The sequence below is a fragment of the Meriones unguiculatus genome, chromosome 14, assembly GCF_030254825.1.
Source record: "Meriones unguiculatus strain TT.TT164.6M chromosome 14, Bangor_MerUng_6.1, whole genome shotgun sequence".
NCBI classification, from domain to species: domain Eukaryota; kingdom Metazoa; phylum Chordata; class Mammalia; order Rodentia; family Muridae; genus Meriones; species Meriones unguiculatus.
This window is the reverse complement of record NC_083361.1, coordinates 16363358-16378619: the sequence shown is the minus strand read 5'-3', so window position 1 is coordinate 16378619 and position 15262 is coordinate 16363358. Positions and strand designations below refer to the sequence as shown.

The window sequence follows — 15262 nt, the reverse complement described above, 5'->3', positions numbered from 1 at the left end:
TAATTTGTCCATCTCACACTCAAATAAATAGATTATATTTGCTATGAGTTGAGATAGGATCTGGGCATGGTGATTCAGGCTCATAATCCCAAGTACTCAGGATTTAGAAGAGGGCAGATTGGAGGTTCAAGGCCAGCCCAGGTAATTTACTGAGATTCTCAAAATATGTTTAAAAGAAAAGAGGGCTGGTACTATAGCTTCATGTTTGAGCACTTGCATAAAATTTCATGAGGCCAGTCCTCATGAAATGGGTTCAGTCCTCAAAAGTACCAACAGAAGGGGTATGTTGTCCTTGGAAACCATTGAAAGTCATCCTTCATAGTGGAATTAAAGGAGCTATGCACGTAATGTATAGAAGTGTCATGGTCATACTTCACAATTAACTACTAATAGCTGTTATTATTACTAATACTACTATCTGTGTATGTTTTCATTAACTGTTCACTGTATTTTCTACCAGATCTAGTCTATCATTCTCATTGCTACTGGTGTCATTCAAGGGACAGGGTGGAACAGAGGAACTATAAGTGATTCCTTCCTTAGGGCATTCCTAGTGGAGTGGGGAATGTTCTGTGTGAAAACCTTAAAAGCACAGAATAAAAGATGGCTATTATATTGTTAGGAGGAGGCACATATCCATGGATAGAAGTCTCTGGATATAAACAGATACACGTTAGTGGGAAGGTAGGGCCTGTGAAAGTATGCCAGTTCTGACAGGAGCTTGGAGTCCATCCCTGACAAAGTAGGAATCATGGACAATAAGGATTGTCAGATATAGGTGTATAGTCCAGAGGAAAGGAGGCCACTTGAGAGAGACTGAGGCCGCATACTCAAATCGGAAAAGAATGTGCCTTTCCTTATTGACACAGTTCAACAAGAAAACCCAGGCCGAGAGACTTAACTATTCCTCCTTCAAGATCCTTCTCCAGGAACTGTATAGAGTGGTCACTCTTTTTCCCTGTGCTCAGAGAGGCTATTGGGAAATAATGGTAAGAACTCAGCTAACATTCTAGAGCCTGATCACAGCACCTGGCTCTGTGAACGTGAATGTGACATTTAACCCTTAGCATCCCAACTTCCTTCCCTGAAAATGAGGTGCCTTAATGGCTTTAAATACTATGACCATGGCTTGCACACACATATGCTTACTATCACTTTGTTTGTGTGTGTGACATATATGTGTATGTGCACATACATACATAGACACTCTTACCCAATGTGCATGTATGACATCCAGAACTAAACACTGGATGTCTTTCTCCATAACTTTCCACGTTGTTTATTGAGACAGGATTTCTCACTGAAACTGGAACTCACAGATTTAGCTAGACTGCTAATCATTAGGATCTTTGTGTTTCACAGCAGGGAGGGTACATCTGTCCATTTCCATGCTTAGCTTTATGTGGGTTCTGGGTGTTTGATCTCAGGTTCTCATGCCCTCATTGTAAGCGTTTTACCCACAGAGGCACTCCCTAACCCCTCTTATACATTCTAAATACCTTAACAGCTCTATGAACTTTTATTGTCCCATTTTCCCGGCGAGAAGATTGAAAGTCAGAGATATGGCTTAATAGTCATTTGAAGAGCCCAACATCAAGCTCTTTGGGCTTCTTTTAGCACATTGTCAGATGGCTTCGTGGCTCAGTGGCTAAATGTGTAACACGTGGTTCTTTCCTTTATGTAAATAAGCAACCATGAAAAAGGACACTTGTGTGTACCTACCTGAAAACTTTACATACAAGATGGCATGACTCTCAGTACAGGGACCAGATATGCATTGTCCAGATCCTTGCACAGTTACACACAAGTCATAAGCCTGCAATATATCCCTGCTATGTAACTGCACTTTTTAAACTATACATTTGTATGTTTTTCCATAATACCGTTCTCTCTTTTTGAGAACTTGCTTTTATAGCCCTCTCACTGATAGTAATTTAAATAGATCTTAATCAGTCACTCTACTGCTAATTGTTGATAGTTTATCCACTATAGATTTTCTTGCAGGACCTCACAGGACTGGCCGTAGTTCTCAGAGCCATTGCCTGGAAATGTTGTGCTTCTGTGCTGTTGCTGTGGAAAGCAGCATTGGAGATGGGGCAGCTAAGCTGTTTGCCTTTTCCTACTGCATCCTAGGAAGGCCTCTGCTTTAACCCTCAAATCAGGCTGAAAATGAGGCTCTGGATCGAAATGATGCAATTCTGAATGCTATATTCCACATTTGAGCTTGGGAAATGTGTTTCAGTTAGAAAGCCAGCAAAGGAAGGTGCAAAAACCTGATGGTTCATGCTGATGAAGGAATTTTGCCCTTTAGGAAAGCTCGAATGCTGTCAAGCCTCATGTTCCATAGAGACAGCATGTGCCATCCAAAGGTCCAGATTACAGCAGTTATCTGTGACAACTGGCATATTTTATAAGCAATATTAATTTTCTCTACATAGTTTTCATGAATGTGATATTTTGTCGCTTTCAAGGAATCTAAACTGAAAAATATGTTGTCTTAAGACATGTTCAATTTCTGTCTCTTAATAGCTCACATCGGAAGTCAGTGACTTCTTCCACTTACGCAATTGCACGAATGTGTCAGAAGGTATTTGTTTGGTGTGTTCGAGATGGAGTCTTGCTTTCTTTGTTTCTTACCAAATTCTCAACAATGCTCGTTTCTCCATTCAGTAATTAGCTTATGTTATTCCAGTTTTCCTGTCTGATCCCTTGCACTTGTCCTTGGCTGTTCTCTCACTGTCTGCATACAACACACTCACCAAATCGTGTCTTTCTTACTTTCCAAAAATATCCAGATAACCTAGTCTTTCCACTCTACCCCAGTCACTAATGTTTCATCTTGTCTAGATCGTTCCAGAACCCCTTCTTTGATAATCTGGCCTCTCTTGCAAAAAAAAATTTTTTCTTCACCTGCAGAAAGAGAGACTCTTTGGAAATGTCAAGTCTGAACTTGTCCCTTCTGTCAAACCTCCTCAAAGACTTCTTGTCTCACAGAGAATAAAATAGACATATTAAATGTTCTTCAAAAACATGAATTTTGTAAGCGGTTACAGTCTAAAATTGTGTGATATGCCACAGTCTATTTGACATTTTACCAGTGGCTGGCTTTTCCCCCTCCCCTTTGTTTACTTTTGTCACATGTACCACAAAGGCTGGTTCTTTCTCACTCCTCAGATGGTTTACCACAGGTGGTGGAATTTCAGATGCAGCAATAACATGACGGGGGGGAGGGGGGAGGAAATGTTGATTAACGTTTCTGGTTATAGCTCGATCCAGTTCTTAGCTCTGCAAAATATGTCTAAATTAGTGTATAAAACTAAGCCTCTAGCCCTGGTGGATTTTATAAATATGTCTTGTATCAATCAGATTGAAAACAGTGTATCTGCTGTTCAAGGTGGCATTGGTTTTATTACAGATGGCACGCCTGCCTTGGTCTTCTGTTGGTCCTGTGCCCTACATACACCATGCAAGAGTCACAGTTAACTCCTTCCCTGCCCTCACAGCTGAATCGTCATGGGATTTTTGGTGCTTTCTGAAGACACAGGGTGTGAACAGAACATGCTTGGTTTTGAGGGTCGTAGTGTTCTCCTTTGCCCCCGCCATGTCAAAACAGCCATAGGTAACCTACACATAAACATGCGGTGTTCTCTGCACCTTCTGCTGGGATGGGAATCTCCTAGTTCCTATTCATCACAAACTAACTCTCTTTTGTATTTTTCCCCAGTACTTAATAATGTAAACCCATCCTGAAGTCATCAGCCTGACTGGCATGGAGGTGGCCATTTCCAAAATTCTCTTGGATCTTGGGCAGAAGAAAACATACAGTTGGTTCTCTGTATCTGCCCCGACCCCCAGGTTCAACAAAAAAGCTTACATTTCTAACCTTGCCCGTGCAGACTATTAAAACTTGCCATCATGACCCATACAGTACAGTACAATACAAGAACTATTTGTAAAACTGATTAATATGTAATCTGGAGATGATTTCCTATATTGAGGGGTGTGCATGTAATATTCAGATGCTATGCTGCTAACATAAGGGAATGCACAGATGCAGATGTGGAGTCCAGAAGTGGATCACCACAGATACATAGGAAGGGCAACTATATTCATCCACAACAAACTAACTTCCAGGCACATAGCAACATTGTGGTTGTTGTAATCACATAATGTAATATATTGTTACAGTTATAACTCTTAAAATGAGCAGTGATTCTCACCTTAGATACTTTGTGAAGCATAACTCAAGTCAGACAATCTGTTTGGGCATTCTTGATACACTTGGGTGTTGCTGGGTTTTGCTGTTTTCTTTTTCTCAGTACAGGCTTGGCTATGATGTCTCATTTCTCATTCTTTCCTGCTTCCCACCTGCATCCTATACTCCACATGCACTGATAATATTTAAAGTTCCTGTATCAAACTATGATATCTTTAAATTCTCACTGCAGCCTCTATCTTCATCTAAGTAATGAATAGTACTTACTGGGCTGTAAAACCTAAGAAGTCCTTACATGTCCATCACTAAGTAAACAAACCCAAAGTTTACTTCTTTTTTAGTGGTTTCTCTCATAGTGTGACATCCAAGTGTTCTGAAGCTGCCCTTGAATGGCTTTCAAAGCCCCCACCCCCAGGCAGGATGCTATCAGCACCACAGAAAGCTGCTGTTTCTTTGGAATTCAAATCCCCAGTCCCATGACAGTTGTTCTATAAAAGGAAAGTGGAAGAAGATTGTTTATTCTTTAATTAAAGCCATAGCAACAATAGCTGTTGACAGCCTGATTTAAGCTCTTCTTTGGAAAAGAAGTGGGACTCCCAGTGCCTCTGCAAGGATTTCCTGATGTGACCGGTGGAGTCACAGACAGATAGTTATTCCCAGCCTGGTGCCTCCTCAGCAGAAATCTCTTCTCAGAGGTCAGTAAGTTTCCACAGGACAAAAAGATTTTGGAGAGAGGCTGACTTGGCTTCCCATCCATTGGCTAAATTTTGAGTACCTATTTCATCTGCAAAATGGTGGCTCAAAAGCTTATTGTGCCAAAGGCAATGGTAGTTTATGAAAACATGTGTGTCTCCAACATGGTAGGATCTTAAGCTTGCTGGTTATTGACCCAGTAATATTTCGACAAGGCTGGCTGTGGATTCCAGACAGGGCAGCAGCTTCCCATATGCCCTGTAATTACAGAGACCGGTGGCATGTGGTTCTACCAGTCTCAGGGATCCCAATAATTAGGAGAAAGAACAGAGGCATTTTCTAAAGCAAAGGTCAGTGACCTTTTTTATTTTTATTTTTCTGTTTGGTGCTGTTGTGTAGAGTCATACCAACCTATACAAGGTTGTGTGACAATAAAGTTATTACAAAATCAGATGGAAAACCTAGACTTGGCACTCGGCCTGGTACTGTAACGCACAACCTCTGATCTACACTGTATAGAACATGACTTGATGGTGATGGAAGGTCAGAAAGTAGTGTGCCTAAGACAGCGTTCAGGTCACAGGTCTTCTTTCTAGTTAAAGGGACTGTTTTGAGGGACTCAGATCACATCCCAACATGTGAACATGAGCCTGTTACTTTCATCTTTATGAGTGTTATGACAAGATTTATATCATATTGGAAAAGCCATTCAGGATCAGCATTTTTTTTTTCTGTCTTGTTAGTACCAGAGACGGAAAATGCAAAAGAAAGGCAGAGATGGCCACAGCCAGGCTCAGACAAGAAGTGGAGGAAGTCTCAGTTGGGGCAAATAGGGCCTGGAGATATGTCTAACCATGGGACAGTGGTGGATATGTTTGCCCTGTGGCTTATGTGAGACCCCCAGACCCTCCTTCGAGCTTTCTCCTGATTATTTATTCTTGGGCATTCTGTAAGGTACAGACTGACCTTGGCATTTTTTTCTCCTCCTTTCCTAAAACTGTCTGGGATAGTTCCTTTACCTGAATGGTTGGGTCCTTCCTAGAGATGTGTCTGAGGTGGCAAGGGAAAGAATAAAGGACAGACACAGAGACACAGGACACAGAAGCTGGAATAGGCTGGGCCATGTGCTTTTGTAGAGACACAGCAGCAGCCTGTAAAGTGTGGAGGTGGATTTATTATATACAGCTGACTTCGGAAGTGAGTTAGCTAATTTTGGTGGGAAGTCTCTGTAGGGGAGAAGCCTCAGGTTGGAGTCATCAGGAGGAGAAATCTGTGGTTGATAGTTTCTGCATATACTGGTTTTAGCTAAAGGTCGGTTGTATGTATCATTTGTGTAATTGTGTGTATCAGAGAAAGGATTTGCCCTTCCTCTGAGCCTAAACCAGGGAAGGCTTTGACACTAAACACACACACACACACACACACACACACACACCTTAAGAGCTGCTATACTCATGTCGATAATACATATTCATTTATGATATCATCTGTTTCCCACAGCGAAAGGTAATGCTATCCAGTTCTGTACATGATGAACCTAAGACTTATGTTCTTTCTGTTGCTAGCCATGGTCTCTGTTCTTCATGCAACTAGGGTGGAATTTTAAAGCCCTGTGTTCCCTTGAGCATCATATACACTGCTCTACCCACAGTCTTGACCAATAGTTCCCCAAACATATGTGTTCAACCCTCTGTCTGGGATTAATCAGTGTTTTCTCAAAGAACAGCATTCTGTGTGTGTGTGTGTGTGTGTGTGTGTGTGTGTGTGTGTGTGTGTGATATGTTAAAAGAGGATTTGAGTTGGGCATAGTGGCACATGCCTTTAATCCCAGCACTCTGGAGGCAGAGATAGTGGATTTCTACAAGTTTGTGGTCAGCCTCATCTACATAATGAGTTCAAGGAAAGCCAGGATGACCGAGAGGTACAGAGAAACCTCATCACAAACAAACAAACAAACAAGCAAACACCAAAAGATGGTTTGGATCTGCTCCCACTATTATTCCAGCAAGGCCGTCTCACACTGAAAAGGCTCCCAGGAGCTCATCACAGAAGCTGCAGGGCTTGGTGTGAGTTGTGTCCTAGTTCTGTTCTGTTCGCTGTGATGAAACACCCTAACCATAAGCAACCTGGGGAAGAAGAGAGTTTATTTTAGCTGACATTTTGTTCAGCCAAAATTACTCCTGAGGCTGCAGTTTCTGAGTTCTGACTCTTAAGAAATATTCCTTAGAAGATTTCACCTCAGTGATGCTGTGCTCTTATTAATAACAGTTGACTCTTCGGCTCCAGCAAACCAGCATCCATTGTCCCTGTAGAGCACAGAGGGAATCTCTTCCCTTGTATGGTTTCTTAATCATCGTGCCTGCTAACTAGAAACTCCAGAATCTTAATTCAAATATATGATATGAATGTCCCCTATAGCCGTTGCTTCCCTTTGTAACTCCACAAACCAGGCTTCCATTTGTCTGCATTGCTCCCAGCAGTCTTATCTTTTACCTTCTCACAGAACAGCCCATTAACCTTTCTGTACTCAGAAGCTTTTCCAGCTCAATGTTCCAAACATTTCCACAATCCTTCCCCAAAACACTATGCAAAAGTCCATGACAACTGCACCCCACTCTTGGTACCAGTTTCTGTTCTAGTTTGATTTCTGTTGCTGTCATAGAACAATTAGACCAAAAGCAGGTTGGGGATGCAAAGAATTTATTTCAGCTGATACTTTCAAGTAATAGACTATCATCTAGTAAATCGGGCTGAGCTTATACAAGAACTATCAAGGAAAGCTGCTTTTTGGTTTGCTCCCTGGCTCTCTCTTCTAGCCATGTTACACAGCCTGAACTACCTGCTCATGGAAGACACCATCTATAGTAGGGTGTGCCTTCCCAGATCAATCTCCAAACATTTCCTTGCAAACATAACCACAGGCCAGTCCTACTGGAGAAATTCTTCAGTTGAAGTTTTCTCAGATGACTCTGAATAGTGTCATGTTGGCAACTGAAGGGCATCTTGGTTTAGATATGAGAACTATATTCCTAGAAGGTTGTTTGTTATGTCTAGAAAGAAGAGTCTCTCTTATTCCCAACAAGGTCATAGGGTTTCAAAACATCAAAATCAAAGACATACTTTCATTAACCTACCCTCAATCATACATCTGAGCTCCATCTCTGACTCACTCTTGATTATTATCACACATACCAAGCTTCACCTTTTCATGAGACAGTTAATATCACAATGGAGTTATCATGATAGATGTATTTGTCCCACATTAGACTGTAAGTCTAATAGATAGACATGAGGTGCATTTTTTTTTTCAATTGTCTGCCCAGTCTAGTGCATGGTAGGAACTTAAGACACTAAATGAACTAATATATCTTGGAGACTCAATCCCTTATTGCCAAAATGGGGTTAAAATAATAATTTCTCTTTCTTTACACAGAGCATACATAGAACATGCTCAGCATGACTAAAATGCTTTGTTGGTCCCCAGCAGGGGTCTCTGGTATCATGACACGTTGGTTACAGCTGCAGTCTGTTCCATGAGGAACTTAAGCTAGTGCACAAGTGTGATGGTGTATATATGCACACATATGTTTCACTTTCTGTTTATGTGCCCTATGGTGCTTGTCTGTACCTGCATGTCCACCTTCGGAAACTCTGCAGCAGAAGGTAGAGTATCATATCCAGCATTCTTAGGATATACTGAAGATATACTGCTGGAGATACTGGGATCTAATCAAGGCTCTTGGGATACAGTTGAGGCTTTGGAGGATTTCTAGGACTCGCTTGGGGCTGATGGAGGGTACTGGGGCTTCTGGGATACAAATGAGGCTGCTGGGAGTTAGGGGATATAGCTAAGGCTATCAGAGCTGAAGGGATATCCTTGAGGATTCTATGGTTTTCTAGGATGTACCCAAGGTAGCTGGAGATAAATTGATAGCTTCTTCTTTCTTGCTGTTCACTCATTTAGCTTGGATCTGAATTTCTTGATATTCAAATATTCACCCTGAAAACTAGTTATCCTCGTGCCTCCCAAAAGCCCCAGGAAGAAAGCCAGAGCCTGTTTGTTCAAAGGCCTTGAGTTAAAACACCATCTGGCAAGCCAAGCCATGTTGGGTCATCTTGACTCTTCTGCTTTAGACAGTCCTGTGTTCCAAGCAGGTGTCAGCTTTACCGTCTGGAGACAGTAGCCTCCCCTGCCACACACCCTTACTAAGATGAGTGGTGCTTTCCTACTTGGGACCTTCTAAACCACTTTAAACTTGTCAGTATTCTGGTATAAAACAGAACCTTGATTATTCAGCAACTACTTATGATCTACAAACAGGGCGGGCAGCATGGCTCTGGGTACTTGGGGATACAAGAGTGAAGAAAAACAGATCCCACCTCTTCACTCAAGCTTGCCATCAGTGAGGAGAGTATAATGCCGTGGGAAGAGGGAAATAAAGAATTCCATGAGATTTGAGTTCAGAGGAGGCTGAACAATAAGTCAAGGATGAGACAGCTGCTTAAGTCCTCTGCAGTCTGAGCCAGTGTCCTCCAGGCTCTTCCCACCCTTCTCTCTGGCCCCTTGTACTTCATTCGTATCCAGTCTTTCACCTTCCTTTAAGGACATCTCATTTCTGAGTGAGACAATGCGGTGCTTCTTCTGCATGAACTAAGGTTTAACCTCAGCTGGAAAGCAATGACAATAAATGCCTGTATCCTAAGACTCCTGTGACTGGCAAAAAGATGGAGTATGCATTTCTCATAGGACAGGCTTGCCCCATGAGAGCTTGCATTTATTAGACATGTTTTCATACTGTGTATAATGCCTAAAATCGTATTCTTTGTTTTGTTTTGTTTTTATGCTTCTGTCAAGAGCATCCCCATCTCCTCAGGTCATCATGCCCTCTTGCTTGCAAGAGCCCTCCAAACAACCTTTTACTATTTTCTTGGCCAGAGTCACCTCTGTCTGTGTGTTATTTCTGATAGATGTCTGGGTCCATGGAAGTGAGGAGCTCTGTCTTACTCAGCTCTGATTTCCCCACAGAGTCTAGTACACACATATTTGTGCGTCTGTCAAATCTACAGAATGAATGAATGAAAGTGCAAGATACGTGCTGTGAAACACATATGATTCAACTGCCTGAGTCAGTTTCTGAAAACCCAGAGGAGCAGACTCACAAAGATGAGGTCTGGAGGTTTATTAAAGGATGATATGGGACAGATGGCTTCTTTGAATGCTAGTCTTCTGGAGACTCTGGATCCCAGGAGGAACACACAGCATGTTTCACAGACAGCAGGAACAACAGCTCAGCATCTTACAAGGTAGCAAGCTGGAATGAGTGAACTTTACTAACCGCTGACTCTGAGTGGGTTAGTAAACCTGACTCTTAGGGGGGATTTCTGAATTCCATGGTCAAGGAGAGCTACTGGAGAACATCGGAGTAAAGCAATGGACTGTGACAGCTGAATGTCAGATCTGAAGTGAAGCTACTGTGTTTACATTCTCCATCTACCAATTCCTACTCCTACAAAACTGGCCAAGTTACTTGAATGTGTCTTGCATCTATTTCCTTGTTTTCAAGATCTTATGCCTATTTTACAGGGTTTCTGTGGCAACTAAGCGTGTTGACAAACACATAAAAATACCATAGTGTGGAATTAAGACTGCTCCATATGGATGACTCGAGATACTATGAAGGAAGAGTTTCAAAGATGCTTGAGGGTGCAGTGGTTGTGGAAGATTCACAGAATAGGACCTGTACCAACACTGCTGTCTGGGAACCTCCCTGGTCACTGTTGCTCTTTTTGCAGAGGAATTTCAGTGAAGAGGTGTCCTATGAAAAATATTACAGAATGGTGAAGAAGTGTGCTCCAGATGTCCAACTGGGTGACAGTGGAGGCTCTAGCGTGGGTTGGAGTCAGGTTCTCTCTGAAGTGATTTTCCTCTTAAGCTACCATGGTACAAAGTAATTCTTGCCTGTTGCCTATCACATTATCAGGTTGTTCTGTGTCCATAGGTTTCCTTGAAGTCAGCTTTTGATAACACCGCTTATGCTTATTTGTTCTCATCTAACCCCCTCCCCTTTTTTAACATCCATTTTCCACATCATCTTGGACTTATTCTCTCCTTTAAAATGAGCTACAGAACCAAGTCACAAACTTAATCTCTTTCTGGAAACTCTAGCTTGACTCTCCTTCTGTTGAGAGCTATTTTTAGGGGACGATGGAAAGGTCTGTAGGCGAGGCAGCAGCCCTGAACTATGCTATGAGTGGTGGTCAAACATCAGCAAGCCCCAGGAGCAGTTGCAGGACTTGCTGGGGGCCCTTCTGCATAGCTTCTGCCATCATAGATTGGGGAGAACCAAAGGATTTATGCTTACAAGGTGTTTCCTTAGGTAAGACAAATGTTTCTGATACAGTATCACTGCTTATGTATTTATTTAGAACCTTAATACCTAATAGCTGTACAAATTTTGATTTTACAGTATAATAATTAAATGCGTGTTACAATATATAATGATCAATCAAGGTGTTTCAAATTACCTTCTGTGTAGGTAACTGTTCCACGTATTGGACTCTTGTGCTTATTTTGAACTACATTTAAAAAATGTGCTGTTCTCTGCTCTACAGTCCTGCTTCACCATTGTACCCAACTTGCTTTGATGTTCCTACCAAGACAGCAGCACCTAATTTTAAGAGGCAAATGAGGGGAGAATGAGGCTTTACTTTTACCGTAAAAGGAAAGAAATTCCAGAACTCCAGTTGCACAAGCTTCCCACTGCTATTACAGACGTTTCGTGTTCTAGAAAATGGACGTTGAAAATATCACATTACTTATTTGGGGGGAGATGTGAACTAACATCTGCTTCTCCTAGGTCAGTATTAAACCAAAGGAAGGATTCCACCTGAGTAGAATCTAATTGTTTATTGAGCTCATTTACAGAGCATGGGCAAGGGGATGACTGCAAACCAGCTACATCTCTGCAATGTCCCCTCATAGTGGATAAAGACCTTGTAGCACTTGCATCACAGAGTCCAGTTCTCAGATAAGCTTTTATTTCCTATAGATCCTGTATTTCCCAAGGCCCATTACAGACTCCTGTTTTTGATACCCAGGCTGTTTGGAATGTCACAGGAAAGAGGGGTTAGTAATGGAGTGACTTGGGGATACCCCTAGCAATCTTGCCTTTCTTCTTGAGCCCAGTGCAACATTATTGAGTAGTTTTCCTTTAGCTGGGTGCCTCGTAATAAGACTCTTCCCTCCATTCCCTTAAGCTCATATAGGATGTGATGTGAAAAATTAGTACTCAAAGTATAGTGCAGTATTTGGTATGCAGTAGATCTTCAGTACATATTGCTTGATGTGAGTAAAGAAGATTATCCACAGCTTCCTGCTGCAGGAAGCGAGAGAGAACTGAGAAACATTAACCAATGCTACGTCAATGGTGGGGAATCCTGGGAAAGATGCCACATCTAGAGATAGTCCTTATGGCTTCCTGAGCATGTGTGCATGCAGTGCCAAAAACTGGTAGCTAACCCCAGAATCCATCACCAAGCACACAACGAGGATTCTACATGGCCTTGAACTTCAGTTTCTTCATCTAGAAAGTGGGTGCAGTGATTTGTACTGTATAGGCTTAGTTCACTGTATCTTGGAGGTAAGTCTGGTTAACACTGACAGAGGAGAGAAAGGAACAGGAAAGGGGAGAGTCTTGGGGTGAATTTTCACTGTGTGTTAATTAGATATCTGGGGACCCCTGAAGACCTATGTAGACCATAAGGTGCCCCTCCCCTAAGAGTGAAAGGCAGTGGTGCTGATATGCCAACACTGACTCTTCCTGGTGTATCCAGAGATGTGGTCAGAGGCTGATGGATGATATCTGCAATGCAGAGCCTCTCTTAGCACCTCAGAAAAGCCTCTGTTTACACATCTTTCTCCTCTCCCTCATTAGTCTGAGCTTCTAGGGGTGATTTCTTTAATCTCATCTCCCCAGTAGGAATCACATAGCCAGAACTTAGCATGTGTCCTTTGAATGACTTGTGATATCAGAGATAAGCATTAAATTTTCAGCGCAATGTCCAAAACTTAGAATGTACTTCTTGACTTAAAAAAGAAATTATCACGCCGTAAGGGGCCGGTGAAAGAAAACACACATTCAAAGGTTTAACGTTAAGAAGGGTTTTGATCAGAAGGGTGGCTGACTTTCAGAATGCTGATAGTGTAAGTGGTTCTCAACCATCAAAATGCCACAACCCCGTGTTGTAGTGAGCCCCCAACCATGACATTATTTCTGTTGCTACTTCGTAACTGTAATTTTGCTACCATTATTAATCATAATATAAATATCTGATATGTGGGATATCTGATACGCAACCCCTGTAAAAATGCTGATCCAACCTTAAGGGGTAGTGGCTCTTAGTGGTGGTTGAGAACCACTGGTTTATACCCTTTATTTACCGGATTCTTCTCAGATGTAGCCATAACGCAATTTGCAGTCAACATATGATTTTCCTGATAGCATCATATCACTGAAAACTTAAAGGAGCCCTGGAGGTTGGGGGTGATGAAAACGCTTCCTCTGGTGGGCAATGCCAAGAGTCCAGCAGGTTTCCAGACGCACATTCCCGAGGACAGCTGACATGTCAGTCTGGGTAAATTAATTTCTCCTTATTCTCTCACCTAGAATGTGGGTCCATTTGCCACTATAAACACAGGCAGAGCTTGGCATCAAGGTCAAGGGAAGAGAGTTTGGCATTCTCTAGAAAAGAGCTCTAACCCCCAATTCTACCGTTCTCAATCATAGACTGGATATTCTTGCTAGTTTATAAGGGAATCTGAGACCATCAGTGAAGACATTTTTGTAAGAAACTGTAGGGCTGATTTTAGAACCTGCTATACGTGTCAACTTCGTACAAAGATGCTTTAAAGTTCAATGCCCAAGCTGCCCAATAGGTTACCCTACCTAACTTGATCAGGCACCAAGTGTGTTTGTCACTGTCCTGGGTTTTGAGAACTTTAGAAAAGGAACCCAATGCTGTCCTTATGGCATATATAAGATTTCTGGGCTAACAGACTGAGTTGTTCATAGTGGAAGGTGACTAAGATATCAGTCTGTAATACCAAAGAGAGAAAAGTGGGTACACACTGAAAGCCTTTTTGCAAATGATGGGAACCCACCATGGCTTCTGGGGGGAAAACCCAGATATAATAGATCATTAGAAACACAATTTTATTAATGGCATTTATTAGTTGATAATTTTTACACATGTGTGCAATCTATGCTAATCACTTTCGACCCTACCCTCTCCCATGCCACCAGCATTGCATCCATCCTTCTCCTCCCTACTGATTTCCCTCCCATGTTCATAGCTACTTGCTTTGGTTTGTGGCTTATTGAGTTTAACCAGGTTCATCAGAGTTGTCATGGTTCTGGAGCCTGGTGGGCGACTGTACTATGATCTACCCTCCCAGAAACTAGCTGTAGCCAATAATTCAGTTGCTAAGAAAGATCAGAGTTCAAACAGTGCCACTGGGCATCTGCCTTTACTTTGCTCTTGAGTTTTATCCAGATCTTCTTCATAAAGAGAAAAGATGGGCAGAGTCATCTCGCGTCCTTGCTTTATCAGCTTGGTAGCATCTGCCCCCCCCCCCAAAAAAAATGGTAGCAAATATCCTGTACTCTGCTACTAGGCACAGTGGGTGATATCTCATTCAAACTGACATTCTGGTTCAGAAAAGCCACATGGACTAGTGTCTGGTTGTAGAAGAAAATCGTCTCATATAGGGAAATTGTGCTACAGCAATCAAGAAAACAGTGAAGACCAGCAAGGGGAAGGAACAATGTCTGACCTCGTAGGAGGATATGGGTAATATCTCTTCATTAAGCACCTATTGTGTGCCCTGAATTGATCTGAGGTTTATAGTAGAGGCTTGTTGCACAAGCTCTTGTATCAGACTAATTTCATTCAATCAGCTTGTGACACTGGGCAAAAAGGCGTTGACTTTCTGCAGTTCAGTCTCCTATTCTATAAGAATTCGGTGGTAATAACTTGCTGAAAGAACTGAAGCAACCAATACCTTGGCACACTCACACTGAACAGGGCTTAGGCATGGCAGTCATTCACCTGTGTGGCGGGAGGTCGGTTGGAGCCCATGGTATTCAGAGAGACCTTCACAGTCTGTAATATTGCTCTCTCTGAATGCAGACTCCATGGTGTCCCTGCTATCACAAAGCTTTCTGTTAAGGGATATGGAATCAGAGCACTAAGGCAAGGTCCAACGGGCAGATGTGCCTATGGTCTCAGTCCTGCTGGAGCTGTATTTTTAAGACTTCAAATCTACACCAGTGTGGGATTTTGAATCAGAGAGAT

The 15262-nt window shown here is 42.2% G+C and overlaps 1 protein-coding gene across 4 annotated transcripts in view; it reads left to right on the top strand.

Annotated features, from left to right (window-relative positions):
• Hs3st4 (heparan sulfate-glucosamine 3-sulfotransferase 4) overlaps positions 1–15262 on the top strand; it is a 426554-nt gene that overhangs the window by 279205 nt on the left and 132087 nt on the right. The window lies entirely within an intron of this gene.